Source organism: Leuresthes tenuis, unplaced genomic scaffold, assembly GCF_036924035.1.
Source record: "Leuresthes tenuis unplaced genomic scaffold, fLeuTen1.0.hap1 SCAF_1, whole genome shotgun sequence".
Classification (NCBI taxonomy): domain Eukaryota; kingdom Metazoa; phylum Chordata; class Actinopteri; order Atheriniformes; family Atherinopsidae; genus Leuresthes; species Leuresthes tenuis.
This window is the reverse complement of record NW_027325355.1, coordinates 7,158,621-7,178,710: the sequence shown is the minus strand read 5'-3', so window position 1 is coordinate 7,178,710 and position 20,090 is coordinate 7,158,621. Positions and strand designations below refer to the sequence as shown.

At 43.7% G+C, this 20,090-nt stretch overlaps 6 non-coding genes across 6 annotated transcripts; all 6 read left to right on the top strand.

Annotated features, from left to right (window-relative positions):
• The first annotated feature begins 9,929 nt into the window (after window positions 1-9,929).
• On the top strand, window positions 9,930-10,002 carry trnak-uuu (transfer RNA lysine (anticodon UUU)). Its single transcript has one exon. It is a non-coding gene; the product is annotated as a tRNA-Lys (tRNA).
• A 1,058-nt stretch (window positions 10,003-11,060) lies between these two features.
• Window positions 11,061-11,133, top strand: trnak-uuu (transfer RNA lysine (anticodon UUU)). Its single transcript has one exon. It is a non-coding gene; the product is annotated as a tRNA-Lys (tRNA).
• A 1,260-nt stretch (window positions 11,134-12,393) lies between these two features.
• trnak-uuu (transfer RNA lysine (anticodon UUU)) lies at window positions 12,394-12,466 on the top strand. Its single transcript has one exon. It is a non-coding gene; the product is annotated as a tRNA-Lys (tRNA).
• Window positions 12,467-13,659: 1,193 nt separating this feature from the next.
• trnak-uuu (transfer RNA lysine (anticodon UUU)) lies at window positions 13,660-13,732 on the top strand. The gene has a single exon. It is a non-coding gene; the product is annotated as a tRNA-Lys (tRNA).
• Window positions 13,733-14,992: 1,260 nt separating this feature from the next.
• Window positions 14,993-15,065, top strand: trnak-uuu (transfer RNA lysine (anticodon UUU)). Its single transcript has one exon. It is a non-coding gene; the product is annotated as a tRNA-Lys (tRNA).
• A 1,193-nt stretch (window positions 15,066-16,258) lies between these two features.
• Window positions 16,259-16,331, top strand: trnak-uuu (transfer RNA lysine (anticodon UUU)). The gene has a single exon. It is a non-coding gene; the product is annotated as a tRNA-Lys (tRNA).
• Window positions 16,332-20,090: the final 3,759 nt, after the last annotated feature.

Here is a 20,090-nt window from a genome sequence, read left to right as displayed (position 1 = left end):
CTACTTAAAGAGGAACAATCAATGGATTTTCTATCATTTTCTAACTTGTCAGTTCAGAACAGTGACGTGTCCTGCTTTCCGGGGCAACTGGAAGGCGACTTTTAAAGAATTCCACAAAGACTCACGGGAGAGAAAATGTACCCAAAAAATGGTGTACAGATCTTTTTTATGCACTTGTAATAACTTTGTAATAACACCTGTGCACTTTCTCACCTCCCTGTTATCTGCTTTGTATCGATGGAGATGGTATTGACCGCAACACCATCACTGTGAACCAGAGCGGGTGAGACTACTATAAATACCGGTCGCTGCCTAAGGAGTGTTAAGTGATTAGGGCTACTGTTTCTGGCGAATACATACCGACCTCCCTCAGGGAATAGTCTGTATTTCCCCCGATATGTTCGGGTCATGAAGTCCAGGTTGGTGGCCAACAAACACCTCCCTTAAAAAAAAAAAAAAAAAAAAGCGCCAGAAAATGCATCTGTGATCACTTTTTTTCATCTCATTCTCTGTCAAATCCAATAGCTGTCCTGACATACATACACTAGTTAACTTTACTCGGCTATTAACAATACGCACTTATGATTGTTATTTATGAAGTGACAGGAACTTGGTGAAAAACATGCGCAGTAGCAATATTCATCTCTCCCGCTCAGCAACGCACCAGTCCAGCACACAGGCCGGGTCACTGAGGGGAGCCTGCTCACTCCACTTTTGCGCCTTCTTGTCCTTTATTTTGGATAACAATAAATAAGGTAAGTTATCAATCATGTTCGTTAATATGTTTTAATTAGTGCTACGACTGTTAGAGTTCGCTAGCTAACGTTAGCATTTATTGGCGTTAGCGTTAGCGAGCTACCAAACAGGCCTAACGTTAGCCTGTTCGGGCCATGGTTAAAGCGAGTTTGGGCGGTTTCCCACCATAGTCCTGTGATTTTCTTAAAACCTTTTTACAGTTCCAAAGCCTAATTACTTTGAAAGTCCCACATTTGAAATGTTGTAGCACGAGTTTTCCGTTTTCACCAAGTTGACAGGATGGCATTTTGGCCGGACTTTCAAATTTGCAACGTGGAAATAACGTTTTTTCAGTGAACGCAGCATGAATGTGTCTGACGCAGAGAGGAGGATAAATGAGCTTCATAATGCACTGGCGCTGTCTTTCCTTGAAAGAAATGGTGAAGTTTTTTTTTTTTTTTTACTTTGAATACAGTGTGGGTGAAGGAAAAATATGTCACGCGAATGAAAGCAACAGTTGTTTATGAGTACATTAAACGTCAGGGCTGCAGCCATAGTTAAATTTCCATGGAGCAGGGGAGTCGTTTGCTCCGTGTTCATTTGACTCAGTCTGAGTCTGCAGAGAAGCTGCGGCTGCGCACCGGTCTGTAGCCCCACAGAGTGCAGGGATGAACGGCTCCTCTCCTTGTCCTTCTCCCTCTATGATAAACTGTAAGTCACGTATAATGGGCCTGTGACCAAAATGAGTGAGAAATCTGCTCATTCTTTATTTTGAAAGGATAAAAAAGGGGAAACCCCTCTTAATCTCCAGGTTTACTGCAGGACCAAACATGTGTTTCAGTGTCAGATGTTGGGAATTTGTTTGACTTGTGTAAATCGCTCAGGAAACATGACAACAGCCGACCAGCTGGGAAATGCTTGCTATCCAAATCTTGCATCCTTCTCTGGGTTCCCTTGTTCATGTTGTAACTTCTCTTCATTTGAAGGTGACTCAAATATAAACACAGATTATCCCAACATTTCACACACATGGACTTTAAGAAAATGTCTTCATTGTCAGAGCTTCTTGTGCCATGATAGTTAATTGTTAAAGTCATTTTTTCAGTTCCCTCAAGTACTTCAAACACAGTCGGACTTTGGTCACTTTTTGGGGTCTAAGTTGTTTTCCAATGTGCAATTTTACTGTCAAAAGTATTTTTAAACCTCTGATTTTTTTAAAAGAAATCTGTGACAATTTAAGTTTTGATTCATGTCTTGTCTCGTCATTTCCTGTTTTATTTTGAAATCACTAACATCCCTCTCCTTTCAGGTACCTTGCCCTTCCTCCAGTGTCTGCGTCTGATTGTCTTCCCTGATTCCAAAGTGTTTCCAGCTGTTCTCCTTGGCTCCTCTTGTGCTCTAATAGTCTGTGTCTCCCTTGTCTTGTGCCAGTGTGTTGTTTCCACCATGAGCCTCACCCTCGCCTCTTTGTTCCACAGCCACAGCTTCCTTCAGCCTGCAGTCGAGCGTATCCTTTGTTGTAATTTATTTACAATTTATTTTTCTCTGTGAGCAGATTGTCAACCTGTTGTTTATATGAATAAACAGTCTTGACTTTGAACTCGACCCTGCATCTGTGTCCTGAGGCCTTGAGAAAATCTTGAGACATATTTTTACTTTGTCTAAATTTAAGTTTTAGACTAATCGTCGAGCAAATTGTTGGTCAGGAACATCCCTCGTGGGTCCAACTCGCCTCAGCTGAACTCAGATGGATCGTCCCTAGAAATCTACAGTACATCCGATGTGATAGAAGTACAGCCTACAACCCCTGTAGAGCTTCTGTTGCTGCTCTCTGTCACAGCTGTGGATTGTTTCTCCAGTCAGTAACTTGTTTGCTGCTCTGTCAGATAATGCAGCGACACGTGTTTCCTACAGACTGTCACAGACATTTTTGTGCTGTAGCTTTTGAATGCTGCTTTATCGACAGCTTAATTTAACTTAAAGCAGCCCTTTGCTGCTTGTTTCCTCCTCTCTCCCCCTGCTTTTTCTGCCTCTACTGTCACTATCAAATAAAGCAGAAATGCCTCAAAAGAATCTTAAATGTTTTCTAGACTGATGTAGTCCAGCGGCTGGCTTCCAGCTGTTAGCATCACACCTTAGCTTAGCGCAGATCATGTTCACTTTTACAGAGTATGCCACTGACTTGTATCCACTGCTATTGTTTGAGCTGAGCTGAGCTGAGCTGAGCTGAGCTGAGCTGTGATATTAGGAGCTGAAAGGCAGCTGCTGGGTGTACAGGAACAGAAAGAGACTGATCATGTTGTCTCACTGTGAAAATGATGGAGAAAGGGTTAACTCCCAGATCCTCCGAGTATTCCTTTAATGCACAAGGCTGGAAGGCAGTGTGGGCAGGACAGATGACATGGTGACAGTTTCCAACGTTTCCCTGCTGTAACGTCATGTTTTTGTTGGCTTTCATCACAGGATTGTGACACTGAGACCTGGGCACAGGTATCTGTCGGGCTGCTGGCTGTTGCCCGTGAAGATGTGCAGCTCACTCCAAACCAGCTGCACCTTCACCCGGTGTCGACTGGCATCATTGCTGAGGGAGGTATGGTGATGGATGGTCTGCAGAACCTGCCGGAGGCTCTTTGCCTCGTCTTTGGACTGTCACATGCTGCACATCTGGACCCTAAAGCATGAAAAACACGTTCTGTCACTGCAGGGAAGTAAATTGCTGCTGATATCAGACACACAGCTCACACAATGAAGGAAGTCTTCCTGCTCATGATGACAACCATGAGATTTTGAAAGCTGTGGCTTATTTGGAGAAGAAGTTTAAACCTTTAGAAGCTTCGTTTGTGCAGTATGCTGATAAAAGCCATAAATGTCCTCAGCTGACTCTCCTGTTGCTGGCCAGCCTGTTTCTTTCTGAGTCGACTCCGGAGCAGCGAGGTCTGTCGTTCCCTCATCTGCTGTTCCTGCTAACAAGCTGAAAATGAGTGGACAGCATGTTTATTCTGTGGGTGCAGGTGGTGAAGGAAAAGTGACCCATTCCTCTCCGGTGTGTTACCCTGCAGGGACACTCGGTGAAGCGTGCTTTTTACTGTCTGAACTGTGTCTGATCGGTTTGCTCTGCAGAGATCTGATGTGCAGATTTGTCTAACCTCTGCACCAGATGTTCTGCAGGTGGTGAACGTCACCGACCTCCACCAGGACACATTTACTGGTGTTCGTTTGAAGCTCAGCAGCCCTCGTGTGTATCAGTGGAAACCTGAGGACACACCAGTGATAACAGATCTGATGCAAAGCGTTTGCAGCATTGTTTCTCCAGTAGACTCAGATTTTATCACCTTTAGATTCACGCTGCACTGCTTCTGCGTCTAACGGGCCTGACAAACCTTATGAAGAGAACTGGTTTGGTGTGCAAAAAGAACCTTTTGTGACCGCTGATCTGTGCTGGAACACGTCTGCTTTGCTGGTAACTCTGACACCGGGCCAGGACAAGCTTTACATTCTCTACCACTCTGAACCTCGTGTTTCACTCTGAGAACACAAGACAAATGGCAAAGGACAGTCTGTGAAACAGAGAGAACACGTGTGACTGGACATTTACTCCAGACAAGCACCCTTTTTGTTTTTTTCTCCAAACTGATGACAGCAGAAGGCACATTGGTCCATGGTGGAAGCTCTTGGACAGAGTTTTAGTTATTTCTCACAAAGAAATATTCTTGAGCTGAAAATGGTCTCATATCTGGTATTTGGACTCAAACAAATCTGTTCTTCTGACACCACAGAAAGCAGAATTGGAGGTAGATATTTCCTGGAAACAGTTGCGATTAAAAAGTTAAATCTGTCAGGATGATGCTGCTGTCTCAGCTGAAATCAGCTTTTAATTCTATCTTGTTCTTTCCCTCTCAGAGAACACTGGCAGAACTCTTCTGTTCGGTGGGGCAGACCATCACAAGGTCCCACCCACCTGCAGAGCCTGATAGATGCAGATGTTTTCAGAGCAGCTGGACGGGCCACAGGACATTCCTTTATTCATGGAGCTCCTCGCTTCGCTGGACTGAGCCCATCCATGTTGCAGCTTATCGTTGGAAGTAACCAGGAGTCTGCTGTATTTGAGCTTTCTGACTGCCCTGATCCAGATGTTGCTGATGTGGCATCTGCAGCGAGTGTTCCTTCATGTCATCGTTGTATTTTGTCATGACGCAACTTCTTGAAATGAACTTGAACTGATTATTCTGGTGCTATCATGCAGACATGTTGACTTTGGATCTACCACAGAAAGCATGGAGCGCATCAGTGATGGAACGCTGCCTCACGCTGTTAACTGGAGCTTGATAGTCAGAGGGAGCCGCCTCCACCGGAGCGATGTGAGCTGAACAGCCTGGCCTTCAGCTGGGCTCTTCCTCCCATTAATGATGACAACAGAGAAAATCCTGCAGCATGCGGTCTGAATAAATCAAAATGAAATGAAGTACATGTGGAGAAAGATTTGAATGTATATTAACTGCAGAACAAACTGATCCAATCGTCTCTTTTTTCCACCAACAGCTGCATCTAAATGATGCTTTGCAAACTCTCTGATCCTTTCTGTAGGTCATCGAACGGAGACCAACACAAATAAAGCAGCTACGTCAGGGGCTGAAAGACAGCGGGGTTCCCAACATGATCAAAGAGCGTCCTGCCCCAGCTGCTGTCCTTTTCAAACATCTGCACAGCCAGCTGTGGACTCACAGGCTGCTCACCTGAACATGCTGACTGCTTCCATCAGTACCAGCAGGGCTTTTATTGGGATTGTACTGATAAAAGTGGAATAAGGCTTTAAGTGGAACATGTTGCAGTTCTATCATTCAGAGATTACAAGCCTCCAATGTTCTATCCAATAAAATGTGCTTCTATAAAAGTGCTGCTCTGTTCTGTTAATAAACCATTTCAGTTTACAGCCTCTGAGGCTGTTTTTACTTCTCAGACCATCCTGAAAAGGATCATGAGGCCGATGCCAGATAGTGAGGATGAGCACAGCAGCCTGGAGGAGACGTGCAGCTCAGGCTTTCTGAGAGACCACACTGAAAATGCTCAGATTGTAAATGTTCTCTCAGAGAAACAGACCTGAACAATGTTCATCTCCTAAAGCTGCTGCTGATTCTTCACACTGACTCCATATTTCTGAAACCTGGTGGTGGAAAATCTACCCGGTAACATGATGGAAACATTGTTTTATTTTACCGCAGAAAGACCAGTTTCTTTTTACAGGTGAAGCAGAGATTCTTTGATCTTTGGGTAAACTTGAGAAAGTTCTGCTGTTCAGCATCTTATTGGCAGCTTTAAATACTTCTGACTGTGTCTCTGTGGGCTCCTCTCAGGAACTGCACCAACTCCTGAAGCTGTGGACAGGTTGGAGTATACCTCCCCAGCACCTGTATGCAGGAGTTCCTCCTGAAATGACCACGCCTGTAGCCTCAGCCTGCAGGACCTGCTGAAACTGCCTCTGAAGAGCCAAAGCTAGCAGACATTCAGAGAAAAGCTCCAAGCGTCTGTTAGAAGTACAGACTTTGGCTTTGGAATGATCTGATGTGAATAATGTGAGAAACTGAGCGTCTTTAAGTTGAACATTTCAAAGTTGTAGCAGTTAGTCTGTTCCTCTGTTTCATGCTGCTCATTGAAGGCTGTGGAGCAGTGAGCCATGTTAAGGCTTTACCTCATTAACTGGAAGTGTGTGAGGTTGGTAACAGTTCAGGAGAACTGAGAACAAACATTTCAATCTGAAGTTTTATTTACAAATGTTAAAGTTTGGTTAATAAAGACGATTGAACATGAAGTGTTTGGTGCACTTTTCCATCCAGCAGTGTGTGAACGTTGGTGAACTCGTCCAGTTCTGCTGTGGCTGCATCAGCTGCTGTGGTGCGGCTGCATAGATGTGGAGTGCATCCATGAAGGGAACATCGGGGTCAGGTGACCTGGCCATGTTCTCGCTCAGGTGTCCTTCAAGCTGCACTTGGGCTCCTTCAACTCGGTCCGTTTCACCTCCGAGGTCATCAGAGCCGTGTGGTCCATCCCAGTCAGTCCCACAGTCTGCCTCCACCTGAACACAAATAAAACACCATCACAGTTTTAAGCTTATTCAATATTTTGTAGGCTTTCTGGAGACTTAAACAAAAGCTTTGGCATCTTCAGATGTTTCACTGAAACATTTTCAGTTGCAGTTTTAAACTGAAGCTATGAAATCAGTTCTCCTCAGTATAAACATTAAGTTATGTAATCTAGCCAAATCATTTTAGGCCTTTTAAATGTATCATTTAAATAATGGCTCCTGATATGATGCACTCAGCTGTTTTAACACACCTGATCAGGATCCTGAAGGTGTCTGAATGATGTCCAAAGCTGGTGGGGAGACTGGCTGCCTGCTGCTCTCAGGCCGTGATGCTTCCAAGCATCCATGAAGAAGGCAAGTTGCCTCTGCAGCTGAGGCAGAAAAGCCCAGTGGAGAGCAAAGAGATGACTCATCATCAGGGGTCAAAAGCCCTTCTCTCTCCAGGCTGAGAAACAGAGTATGGAATGGGTCAAGGACTGGAATGGAAACATCTGTCCATCAGCGTTCTATCCTGGAAGAACAAGAGACATGATTCAGAGAAACATTCCAAGCAGGAAGAGAAGATGTTTCAGCTCTGAATTAGAACTTCTAGCTGGTGGATGTTATGACTCTACAATGAGGAAACTGATGCTCATAAGTTCAGTGATGGCTTTAGAAATGTGTGTCCAGCCTAATCTGGTCTTGGTGGAGCACTCGCCTGAAAAACTAAGTCTGAAAATGTTTGATGCTGCTGCAAATACAAACAGTTCCAACACAAGAAATAAGAAGAAGGAAAACATGTCTGAAGATCTTTCCCCCTCAAATATACTTTACATTTAGGAAATATGAAAAAACAACAGGCTCTGAAGCAGATGACAGATGTCATTCATGCTTTGTTCAGTGTTTTCTGTCAGTAATGGAGGACAAAGCAGAATTTGTGAATGAGGCCAGTGAGAGTCCTGCAGAGGAACAGCAGGATGAACGTTGGGGAATAATAACACTCATTATGTGCTCTCCTGCAGAGCTTTTCTCATAATACATCGCCATGGAAACCTCACCGTTGGTTATGGAAACTCCTTCCGGTAACGTGTGAGTCTGGGTTCTCTCCTCGCTGTTCCACCATGAAATGGGCGACCTCAGTATTCTCAGCAGCCTGTCAGAGCGCACAGGTGATGGCAAACCAGACGTGTTGATGGCACCAAGGAAGCTCTCCAGCACTGGAGATGCTCCATTGTTTGTTGCAGCAGACAGATGAACAGTTAAACGGCTGAAGCATCTATTCCAGCGTGAAGGACAAAGAAAAAGAAGATCTAATGCATCAGATCTAAATGTGAAGAAGGTTCATTCACAGCTTCTTTGACACAAAGCAGAGAGACTGCACTGATGCAGCTTACAGAGGACTTTCACATAAGGATCCACTTCATATCAGACTCACTTTGCAGCAGCAGTCCCCTGGCATGAAGGAATGATTTCATCATTCTGTGTCCTGTGTTTGGGGGACTTAGTTGGATTTCTGCAAAGACGGCATCCAGCTCTGCGTCACTCAGTCAGAACAACATGTCCGACCTAAACCCCAGGAACTCCACCCGGGGAGTCTTAAGGTCGCTCAGGTTAGAATTCCACACTAAGACAGACGTGATTTCATGTAGATCTCATGGACAGAGCTCGCTGCCAAACATTCCCACAATGCACTTGGGCCTAACAGGTCTGGCAGTGTTTCCCAGCAGTGGATCCACTGACCTGTATGAACTGCCTTTCTGAGCTAAAATCATCAACTGGTTCACAGCTACGAGCCCTTAACTCACTGAACAAACTACAGCTGCAGCAGTGTTGTTCAGGCTGTTCACAGCAGAGTTAAACTGCAGTTTAACTCACTGATGACAAGGTCTTCTCCTCCTGCCTGATCCCATGAAGATAAACTCCTCTGACACACTGATCCACCTCCACACCTTCAACACCACATTCACTGAAGAACCTCTGCATCCTGCACTCTGCTCAATTCATTCCTCTGTATCTTTATAGAAAGTGTCTTTCTGTCTGAGAAACACTCACTGTTGAGCAGAAAGTTCACTCTGCATATACCTGCCTCTTTCATTCAGAAACACATTTTCAGCTTCATGGATTCATGGAGGGATGCACAGATATATCGTCCTAACATCGGTATCAGCCAATACTCAGCTTGTTATCTGCAATCGAGGAATCAGCAAAAAGGATAACATGAACCGATGACATTGACTGATGTTGAGCTGGTGTTGCAGAAGCTTTGCCCTGAAACTGACCGGCTTGGCCTACAGTTGCAGATTCAGCAAATATCCAGTAGATGGAAGCTTAATTCCACAGCAGGCAATCTATTCTTCACAAGAACATTTTGTTTGGGTTTACAAGTACTGAAGTAATTGAGTAGGTAAGAGTTTAACTTTTGAAACTGTGACTCCATTCTTCAACCTGGGCTGGGACTCCAGCCAAGGAAACTCTGGCTTACGTCACCAGCAAAAGGAGCGGGTAGATCCACCAAACAGAGACCAACTGAACCTGACAGAGTCATGTCTCCACGCCGCGTGATGCTAACTTAGCCTCGCGCTAACTCACACAGCAAGCTAACTTCCATGCACCGGAAAAAGTCTAAACATATAAAAACATCACCTCTGCCACCAATGTAAGCGAGCTTGCTGGGTTCATTCAACTTAACACTTTAAAATAAAAACATTAATGGAGACTGGATACTGAGTTTAACTTTCAGAACCTGCCGCCCCCGTTTTATTACTTCTACTCCCAGAATCCTCTGTACTTACTGCCTACAATACGACAACTCTAGCCAATGTGAGAGGACTCTTCACCAAAAAGCCAAGACAACGTTTCTGACAGTTGAATCGTACTGGAGTCCGCTGGAGTCCAACAATGGTAACTGGGATCAAGCACCAAAAATACAAGAGCGAGAGACGTTCATTGGAGCTCCAAACGTGTCTGATGGACGACTGTTTGGTGTCTAAGGTACCAAAGATGCTTGAATTAGAAACTGAAGGCCAAACTACACACTGTTAGGTTTAAGCTTTAACATTTGTATCAGCCAGTAAACCAGTTGGGTTGTGTGTTTTTATAAAAAGTGTCACTTAAACTGTGATCTGTCACATTCAGAGCCTGGATAGCTCAGTCGGTAGAGCATCAGACTTTTAATCTGAGGGTCCAGGGTTCCAGTCCCTGTTCAGGCAATGCTACCTCTGAATATGTCATGGTTACTAACATTGCATTATCCTACACTTTGGGACTGATGTGACACAACAGACGTGTAACATTAGCGCCACTCAACAACAAAACTCGCAAAAAGTAAGGAGAGAACAAAACAACACCACTAAGAAGCTAACATGTAAAGCGAGGAGTCCACCATGTTTATGGTCTGCATGACGGCGATATTAATCATAGACGATCACATCAGGAGTCTAAGATGGAGACTGGAAGAGCACACAGCGAGAGTCAGGAGACAAAGAATCCAGCAGCGGGCGATACTTCTTCGATCCATGAAGGAGAGAAGAGCGCTGCAGACAAAGGAGACAACGTCTAAGTTTAACTTATTAAACAGGCGCCGGTTGTGTCCGTGTTGTATGAGTAAATATTTCAGACAAGGGGCGGAGCTACCAGCCACCAAACACCTACGTCATATTTGTTCCTGTTGAACCCAGAAAAGACCTCGGAGAAGGAGCTAAAATGGTTCTAGGAACTGAGGGCCGTGGTCCCTAGTTCCTCTATGTCCGAATGCACGAAAAAACGGCCCTATTCCTGAACAGATTCCAGGAACTGCAAAAGGTTCCTACAGTGGGAATGCTTCTTTGCTCCACTTCTGCTACTCTTAAAACATACGTTAAAGACAGCAAGGGTTATGATCTTCTTCGTTGTGTATGACGAGGTTTCTCAAAGACAATGAAAACACTTCCTCGTAGACTGTTCTGAACAGCCAATCAGAGCGGACTCACCAAAAAGCCAAGACAACGTTTCTGACAGTTGAATCGTACTGGAGTCCGCTGGAGTCCAACAATGGTAACTGGGATCAAGCACCAAAAATACAAGAGCGAGAGACGTTCATTGGAGCTCAAAACGTGTCTGATGGACGACTGTTTGGTGTCTCAGGTACCAAAGATGCTTGAATTAGAAACTGAAGGCCAAACTACACACTGTTAGGTTTAAGCTTTAACATTTGTATCAGCCAGTAAACCAGTTGGGTTCTGTGTTTTTATAAAAAGTGTCACTTAAACTGTGATCTGTCACATTCAGAGCCTGGATAGCTCAGTCAGTAGAGCATCAGACTTTTAATCTGAGGGTCCAGGGTTCCAGTCCCTGTTCAGGTGATACTACCTCTGAAGATATAATGGTTACTATCATTGCATTATCTTATACTTCTATGAATGCAGAGAACAACTCTACACTGGTCACTCTAAAGCCAATAGGTGCATTTGGACAGAGATTTCTTAGAACTATCCACCTCCAATTTAGCTATAAGAACTGCCCTTCCTCAGTGGAACTGTTTCATTTTGCATTCGCACATGAGTAACGGACCTTGATCGGGACTGATGTGACGCAACCGTCTGCGACAGACGTGTTACTTTAGCGCCACTCAACAACAAAACCCGCGAAAAGTAAGAAGAGAAGAAAACAACACCACCAAGAAGCTAACATGGAGAGAGAGGAGGCCACCGTGTTCGTGGTCTGCATGACGGTGATATTAATCATGGACGATCACATCAGGCGTCTAAGATGGAGGCTGAAAGAGCGCACAGCGAGAGTCAGGAGACAAAGAATCCAGCAGCGGGCGATACTTCTTCGTTTCATGGAGGAAAGAAGGAGAGCAGAGCGCCGCAGACAAAGGAGACAACGTCTAAGTTTAACTTATTAAACAGGCGCCGGTTGTGTGCGTGTCGTATGAATAAATATTTCAGACAAGGGGCGGAGCTACCAGCCACCAAACATCTACGTCATATGTGTTCCTGTTGAACCCAGAAAAGACCTCGGAGAAGGAGCTAAAATGGTTCTAGGAACTGAGGGCCATGGTCCCTAGTTCCTGTATGTCCGAATGCACGAAAGAACGGCCCTATTCCTGAAAAGGTTATAGGAACTGCAAAAGGTTCCTACAGTGGGAATGCACCTAATGTGTTCTTTGCGCCACTTCTGCTACTCTTAAAACATATGTTAAAGACAGCAAGGGTTATGATCTTCTTCGTTGTGTATGACGAGGTTTCTCAAAGACAATGAAAACACTTCCTCGTAGACATATTCGCTGTTCTGAACAGCCAGTGTGAGAGGACTCTTCACCAAAAAGCCAAGACAACGTTTCTGACAGTTGAATCGTACTGGAGTCCGATGGAGTCCAACAACGGTAACTGGGATCAAGCACCAAAAATACAAGAGCGAGAGACGTTCATTGGAGCTCTAAACGTGTCTGATGGACAACTGTTTGGTGTCTAAGGTCCCAAAAATGCTTAAATTAGAAACTGAAGGCCAAACTACACACTGTTAGGTTAAAGCTTTAACATTCGTATCAGCCAATAAACCAGTCGGGTTGTGTGTTTTTATAAAAAGTGTAATTTAAACTGTGATCTGTTGCATTCAGAGCCTGGATAGCTCAGTCGGTAGAGCATCAGACTTTTAATCTGAGGGTCCAGGGTTCCAGTCCCTGTTCAGGCAATACTACCTTTGAATATGTCATGGTTGCTATCATTGCATTATCTTATACTTCTATGAATGCAGAGAACAACTCTACACTGGTCACTCTAAAGCCAATAGGTGCATTTGGACAGAGAGTTCTAAGAACTGTCCACCTCCAATTTAGCTATAAGAACTGCCCTTCCCCAGTGGAACTGTTTCATTTTCGATTCGCACATGAGTCGGGAACCTTGATCGGGACTGATGTGACGCAGCCGTCAGCGACAGACGTGTTACTTTAGCGCCACACTCAACAACAAAACAAAACCCGCGAGGAGGCCACCGTGTTTATGGTCTGCATGACGGTGATATTAATCATGGATGATCACATCAGGCATCTAAGATGGAGGCTGGAAGAGCACACAGCGAGAGTCAGGAGATGAAGAATCCAGCAGCGGGTGATACTTCTTCATTTCATGAAGGAGAGAAGAGCGCCGCAGGCAAAGGAGACAACGTCTAAGTTTAACTTATTAAACAGGCGCCGGTTGTGTCCGTGTTGTATGAGTAAATATTTCAGACAAGGGGCGGAGCTACCAGCCACCAAACACCTACGTCATATGTGTTCCTGTTGAACCCAGAAAAGACCTCGGAGAAGGAGCTAAAATGGTTCTAGGAACTGAGGGCCGTGGTCCCTAGTTCCTCTATGTCCGAATGCACGAAAAAACGGCCCTATTCCTGAAAACGTTATAGGAACTGCAAAAGATTCCTACAGTGGGAATGCTTCTTTGCTCCACTTCTGCTACTCTTAAAACATACGTTAAAGACAGCAAGGGTTATGATCTTCTTCGTTGTGTATGACGAGGATTCTCAAAGACAATGAAAACACTTCCTCGTAGACATATTCGCTGTTCTGAATAGCCAATCAGAGCGGACTCACCAATAGCCAAGACAACGTTTCTGACAGTTGAATTGTACTGGAGTCCGCTGGAGTCCAACAATGGTAACTGGGATCAACCACCAAAAATACAAGAGCGAGAGACGCTCATTGGAGCTCCAAACGTGTCTGATGGACGACTGTTTGGTGTCTCAGGTACCAAAGATGCTTGAATTAGAAACTGAAGGCCAAACTACACACTGTTAGGTTAAAGCTTTAACATTTGTATCAGCCAATAAACCAGTCGGGTTGTGTGTTTTTATAAAAAGTGTCATTTAAACTGTGATCTGTCACATTCAGAGCCTGGATAGCTCAGTCGGTAGAGCATCAGACTTTTAATCTGAGGGTCCAGGGTTCCAGTCCCTGTTCAGGCAATGCTACCTCTGAATGTGTCATGGTTACTATCATTGCATTATCTTATGCTTCTATGAATGCAGAGAACAACTCTACACTGGTCACTCTAAAGCCAATAGGTGCATTTGGACAGAGAGTTCTTAGAACTATCCACCTCCAATTTAGCTATAAGAACTGCCCTTCCTCAGTGGAACTGTTTCATTTTGCATTCGCACATGAGTAACGGACCTTGATCGGGACTGATGTGACGCAACCGTCTGCGACAGACGTGTTACTTTAGCGCCACTCAACAACAAAACCCGCGAAAAGTAAGAAGAGAAGAAAACAACACCACCAAGAAGCTAACATGGAGAGAGAGGAGGCCACCGTGTTCGTGGTCTGCATGACGGTGATATTAATCATGGACGATCACATCAGGCATCTAAGATGGAGGCTGAAAGAGCGCACAGCGAGAGTCAGGAGACAAAGAATCCAGCAGCGGGCGATACTTCTTCGTTTCATGGAGGAAAGAAGGAGAGCAGAGCGCCGCAGACAAAGGAGACAACGTCTAAGTTTAACTTATTAAACAGGCGCCGGTTGTGTGCGTGTCGTATGAATAAATATTTCAGACAAGGGGCGGAGCTACCAGCCACCAAACATCTACGTCATATGTGTTCCTGTTGAACCCAGAAAAGACCTCGGAGAAGGAGCTAAAATGGTTCTAGGAACTGAGGGTCATGGTCCCTAGTTCCTGTATGTCCGAATGCATGAAAAAACGGCCCTATTCCTGAACAGGTTCCAGGAACTGCAAAAGGTTCCTACAGTGGGAATGCGCCTAATGTGTTCTTTGCGCCACTTCTGCTACTCTTAAAACATATGTTAAAGACAGCAAGGGTTATGATCTTCTTCGTTGTGTATGACGAGGTTTCTCAAAGACAATGAAAACACTTCCTCGTAGACATATTCGCTGTTCTGAACAGCCAGTGTGAGAGGACTCTTCACCAAAAAGCCAAGACAACGTTTCTGACAGTTGAATCGTACTGGAGTCCGATGGAGTCCAACAACGGTAACTGGGACCAAGCACCAAAAATACAAGAGCGAGAGACGTTCATTGGAGCTCTAAACGTGTCTGATGGACAACTGTTTGGTGTCTAAGGTCCCAAAAATGCTTAAATTAGAAACTGAAGGCCAAACTACACACTGTTAGGTTAAAGCTTTAACATTCGTATCAGCCAATAAACCAGTCGGGTTGTGTGTTTTTATAAAAAGTGTAATTTAAACTGTGATCTGTTTTATTCAGAGCCTGGATAGCTCAGTCGGTAGAGCATCAGACTTTTAATCTGAGGGTCCAGGGTTCCAGTCCCTGTTCAGGCGATACTACCTTTGAATATGTCATGGTTACTATCATTGCATTATCTTATACTTCTATGAATGCAGAGAACAACTCTACACTGGTCACTTTAAAGCCAATAGGTGCATTTGGACAGAGAGTTCTAAGAACTGTCCACCTCCAATTTAGCTATAAGAACTGCCCTTCCCCAGTGGAACTGTTTCATTTTCGATTCGCACATGAGTCGGGAACCTTGATCGGGACTGATGTGACGCAGCCGTCAGCGACAGACGTGTTACTTTAGCGCCACACTCAACAACAAAACAAAACCCGCGAGGAGGCCACCGTGTTTATGGTCTGCATGACGGTGATATTAATCATGGATGATCACATCAGGCATCTAAGATGGAGGCTGGAAGAGCACACAGCGAGAGTCAGGAGATGAAGAATCCAGCAGCGGGCGATACTTCTTCATTTCATGAAGGAGAGAAGAGCGCCGCAGGCAAAGGAGACAACGTCTAAGTTTAACTTATTAAACAGGCGCCGGTTGTGTCCGTGTTGTATGAGTAAATATTTCAGACAAGGGGCGGAGCTACCAGCCACCAAACACCTACGTCATATGTGTTCCTGTTGAACCCAGAAAAGACCTCGGAGAAGGAGCTAAAATGGTTCTAGGAACTGAGGGCCGTGGTCCCTAGTTCCTCTATGTCCGAATGCACGAAAAAACGGCCCTATTCCTGAAAACGTTATAGGAACTGCAAAAGATTCCTACAGTGGGAATGCTTCTTTGCTCCACTTCTGCTACTCTTAAAACATACGTTAAAGACAGCAAGGGTTATGATCTTCTTCGTTGTGTATGACGAGGATTCTCAAAGACAATGAAAACACTTCCTCGTAGACATATTTGCTGTTCTGAATAGCCAATCAGAGCGGACTCACCAATAGCCAAGACAACGTTTCTGACAGTTGAATTGTACTGGAGTCCGCTGGAGTCCAACAATGGTAACTGGGATCAACCACCAAAAATACAAGAGCGAGAGACGTTCATTGGAGCTCCAAACGTGTCTGATGGACGACTGTTTGGTGTCTCAGGTACCAAAGATGCTTGAATTAGAAACTGAAGGCCAAACTACACACTGTTAGGTTAAAGCTTTAACATTTGTATCAGCCAATAAACCAGTCGGGTTGTGTGTTTTTATAAAAAGTGTCATTTAAACTGTGATCTGTCACACTCAGAGCCTGGATAGCTCAGTCGGTAGAGCATCAGACTTTTAATCTGAGGGTCCAGGGTTCCAGTCCCTGTTCAGGTAATGCTTTCTCCAAATATGCCATGGTTCAGAACTATCATCTTACACTTCTATGAATGCACCGTCAGGTAGACTGATCAGTATTAGTTTAGTACAAGTGCATTTACTTCATTCATTTTTGTTTCCCCACGCTTCTCCTGAGCAACGACTGTTGCAGTGGGTGATTTGTGGATGCACCACACCCACCATCTGTATCTAACAAACATCCTAGAAAAGTCCTGATGTTCTGCTGCACAGTTCGTGAAGCAAGAACGTCCAGATTTTTTAAAATGAAAGAGGACGCGTTTTCTTTTTCACATGAATGCAATGCAATTACAGGAAGAAACAGAGGAAGCCAAAGCAACTGGGTGTAGCAGAGCATGATGGCTTCAGAGGATGCTTAGTATGATTATTCCCCCAACTTTAACACAGAGATTGTTTATCACCTGGCGTGGCTGTAGCTCAGGAGGAATCAGAAATCAGGAGGTCAGTGGTTCAACTCCAGCTTCCAGACACTGAACCCCCAATGTATCCATCAGTGTATGAATGGACTAACCCAGTGTTGGAATGCATGTAGTTATGTGTAGACTTAAGATGTGCTGTATGAGCATGAGTGCATGTAGTGTTAGAAGCACTTTGAGTGGTCAGTTAGACAAGAAAAGCACTATACAAGTCCATTTACCCACATGAGCTGAAGCAACTCATGAAGTTAAGAAGGCATTTCACTTCAAAGACAGATCACAACATGAACTGGTGTACAGTGCAGAGCCATTATTTATCTTGCATCTTCTAAAAAGTCAGGCAAATCTCTTCCTCTGCAGATGTAACTCGACATTTAAACGTCTGAAGGCTGGTGCAAAAAAATATAAAATAAAATGTCAATCAAGTTTATCAAATCAATTCACAATTTTAATCATACAATCCAAAGCGCTCTGCTAATCAATACAAACAGTTTAACAATGCCTTTACAAGTTTGCAAGCGTTTTCATGACGATTATCTTCCAATCGAGGATATTTCCCTGAAAAAAATGGCAAATACATCACAACTATTTTCATTAACTGACTTAAAAACATCCCGCCTCAGTTACAGTTTACATCAGTTCCATTTTTACACCCACCCCTCATATGTGAATGAATTACCATACAATCTATAATCAGAAGAAGTCGAAGTAAGTTCCTCATTATTGTCCCATTATTCAGAACAATATTATTCAGTCTTTAAAAAGACACATTAAAGTGATAAAATTCATTCTTACAAATCAGGACACAAACTGTCTAAAGAGCATTAGCAGATACATCAACATATGTTTGGATTTTCTTATTCAAAAGTGATGAAGCAAGTCTGCAGCTATGCATGCGACGCAAAGAGGACAAAGTCGGACACAGTGTTCACTAATTTGACCTGATCAAAGCTTCCATCTCACAGATGAATTTGAGTTGAAATTTATGATCAGATGTGTCCCAGCTCTGTGTTGCGTTCCTTTTAGGGATAACCAGTGCATATGGACCTGATTGACCTATCTCCTGCTCCACCCAGTACCTTAAAATGTACACATGAGCAATATTAATAGCGTTCATAGTACAGCTAATGCACTTAATTAAATCAAACAAGTTCAGTGTTGCAAGAAACAAACAGCTGACATCAAATCCTGGTGAAACAATAGTTTATACTTTGAATTTGCATTAAAACTAAATCCTTTCTTTTTCTGTCTCAGCACCGGGCCGTAGTCGTGGTCAATATTTATTTTTACTTACCCAAGAGTGTCGTTGCGTCCATCAATCCAGAACCAGGTGTGAACCAGGTCAGTTTCTTTTAACCCAATCCAGTATCCATGGTTAAGGCTCTGGTAATACCGGATGTTTTTACTGACAAATTCCTGGAAGTCATGACATGGCGGATCATCGGAATCATTCACACTTTAGTAAAGGCATCAGTTATAATAATTCAAAAGAAAATGGAAATTTGGAAAATGCCATTTATGCTCTTTATAGCTCACCTGTTCTTGCAGATTATCAATAACAACCAGATCTGCAGCTTTGTCTTTGCAATAAGTTCGACTTTGTGGCCATGTCTTCCAACTTGGGGGTTCATCATAAAACAGGTAGCACTTTTCCTGGTAAAGAATCCAGCCGTCCCGACAGGGCTGACACTCTGTGCTCACGAAATGGGCGGAGAAATTGATTAATTATTAAATCTAACATGTCAAAATCAAATGACAGCCTTTTTAAACTGACTGAAATTATACGGATTAGACCAACTTGGATTTTAATGAATGTGATTTAATTGGAATCTTATTACAATGAATTGGATTACAATTAGTTTAAAATGGACTGTAGTTGAAATGCCTCGAGATAACATTTGTTGCGATTTGATGGTATGTAAATAAAACTGAATGATAACAAATGATAAAACCTTAAAAGACTTATGACTGTTATCCTACATGAGGAACTTATAGTTCCTCATGTAGTCTATCTACTTCTAATATTTCCATTCTCTTTTTTGGCAGGACGTTTTCTTCCAGAATAAATCCATCAGGACTCAAGATATTAAATGTTTTTTTCAATTTTATTAGTTGCATTTCAGGTCTGAAAAATGTTTTTAAAAGGTTGTGATGTGGGTTAGTAATAAAGAAAATTAGACATCAGATGATAGTTATTATGATTTGGCACAAAAGATGTTCAGAGGAGCTAAAGTTTGTCCTCAAATGTGATTAAAAACAATGTTCCTCAGAGAAAGACTGGAAGGGATCTGCATATTTCTGCCTCTACAGAGCAGAATATCATTACAGCATTCAAGGAATCTGGAGGAGTTTCAGTGTAAAGGACAAGGGAGCAAGCCTAAGCTGGACACCCGTGACCTCTGACCCCTCAGACGGCGTTGCATCAAGAACCGTCATTCATCAACAGCTGATAGAAGCACATGGACAAGGGATTACTGTGGAAACTTTTGTCAAGCACTACAATACAGAGTTCCATTCACAAGCTTTACTGTGCAGAAAAGAAGCTTCAGAAAAGAGGCGGCGTCCACTTCTCTGGGCTCGGAGGCATCTGGGATGGACCATCACACGGTGGAAACGTGTACTGTGGTCAGACCCATCAGTATTCCAGATCTTTGTTGGAAGAAATGGAGCAAAGAGCCAAAGCAGCATCCAGCCTGCTGTCAGCAACCAGTCCCTGCAGCCAGGCTCTGTGATGGTATGGGGTTGGATCAGGGCCCTCGGCAAAGCTCATTTCCACTTCTGTGATGGCAGCATTAATGCAGAAAAGCTCACTGAGATTTTACAGCACCATATGCTGCCTTCAAGGCCACATCTTTTCCAGGGACGTCCAAGCATTGTTCAAGCAGACCATGGAAAACCACATTCTGACACATTCCAAAGGCCTGGCTGAGGAAGAAGAGGGTGCGGGTGCTGGACTGACTGCCTGAACTTTGAAATGACAAATATGGTTATGTGCCTGAACTGCTGTACAGTTTAAGATGATTTTACTGGAAGAAAAGCTCTTCATCACTTGATATTCTCAATGCCTGAATGTCTTTTCAGTGTCATGAGAAGGAAGATTACAAAGCTTTACAGGCATGCATTTTACAGGCCTAAAATGCATAAAGAGATATACACGACCAAGATGACGAAACAATGACGTCAAGGCTACTTTTTTTTGTTTTGGGACTCTCTAAAACAAGGCTTCTGAAAGCAGAGGGTTTTCTGATCAACATGAAACTGATGTTTTAATTCTCACTTTCTGAAGAAATCAGAAACATGACATCAAAATTGAAAATGTTGA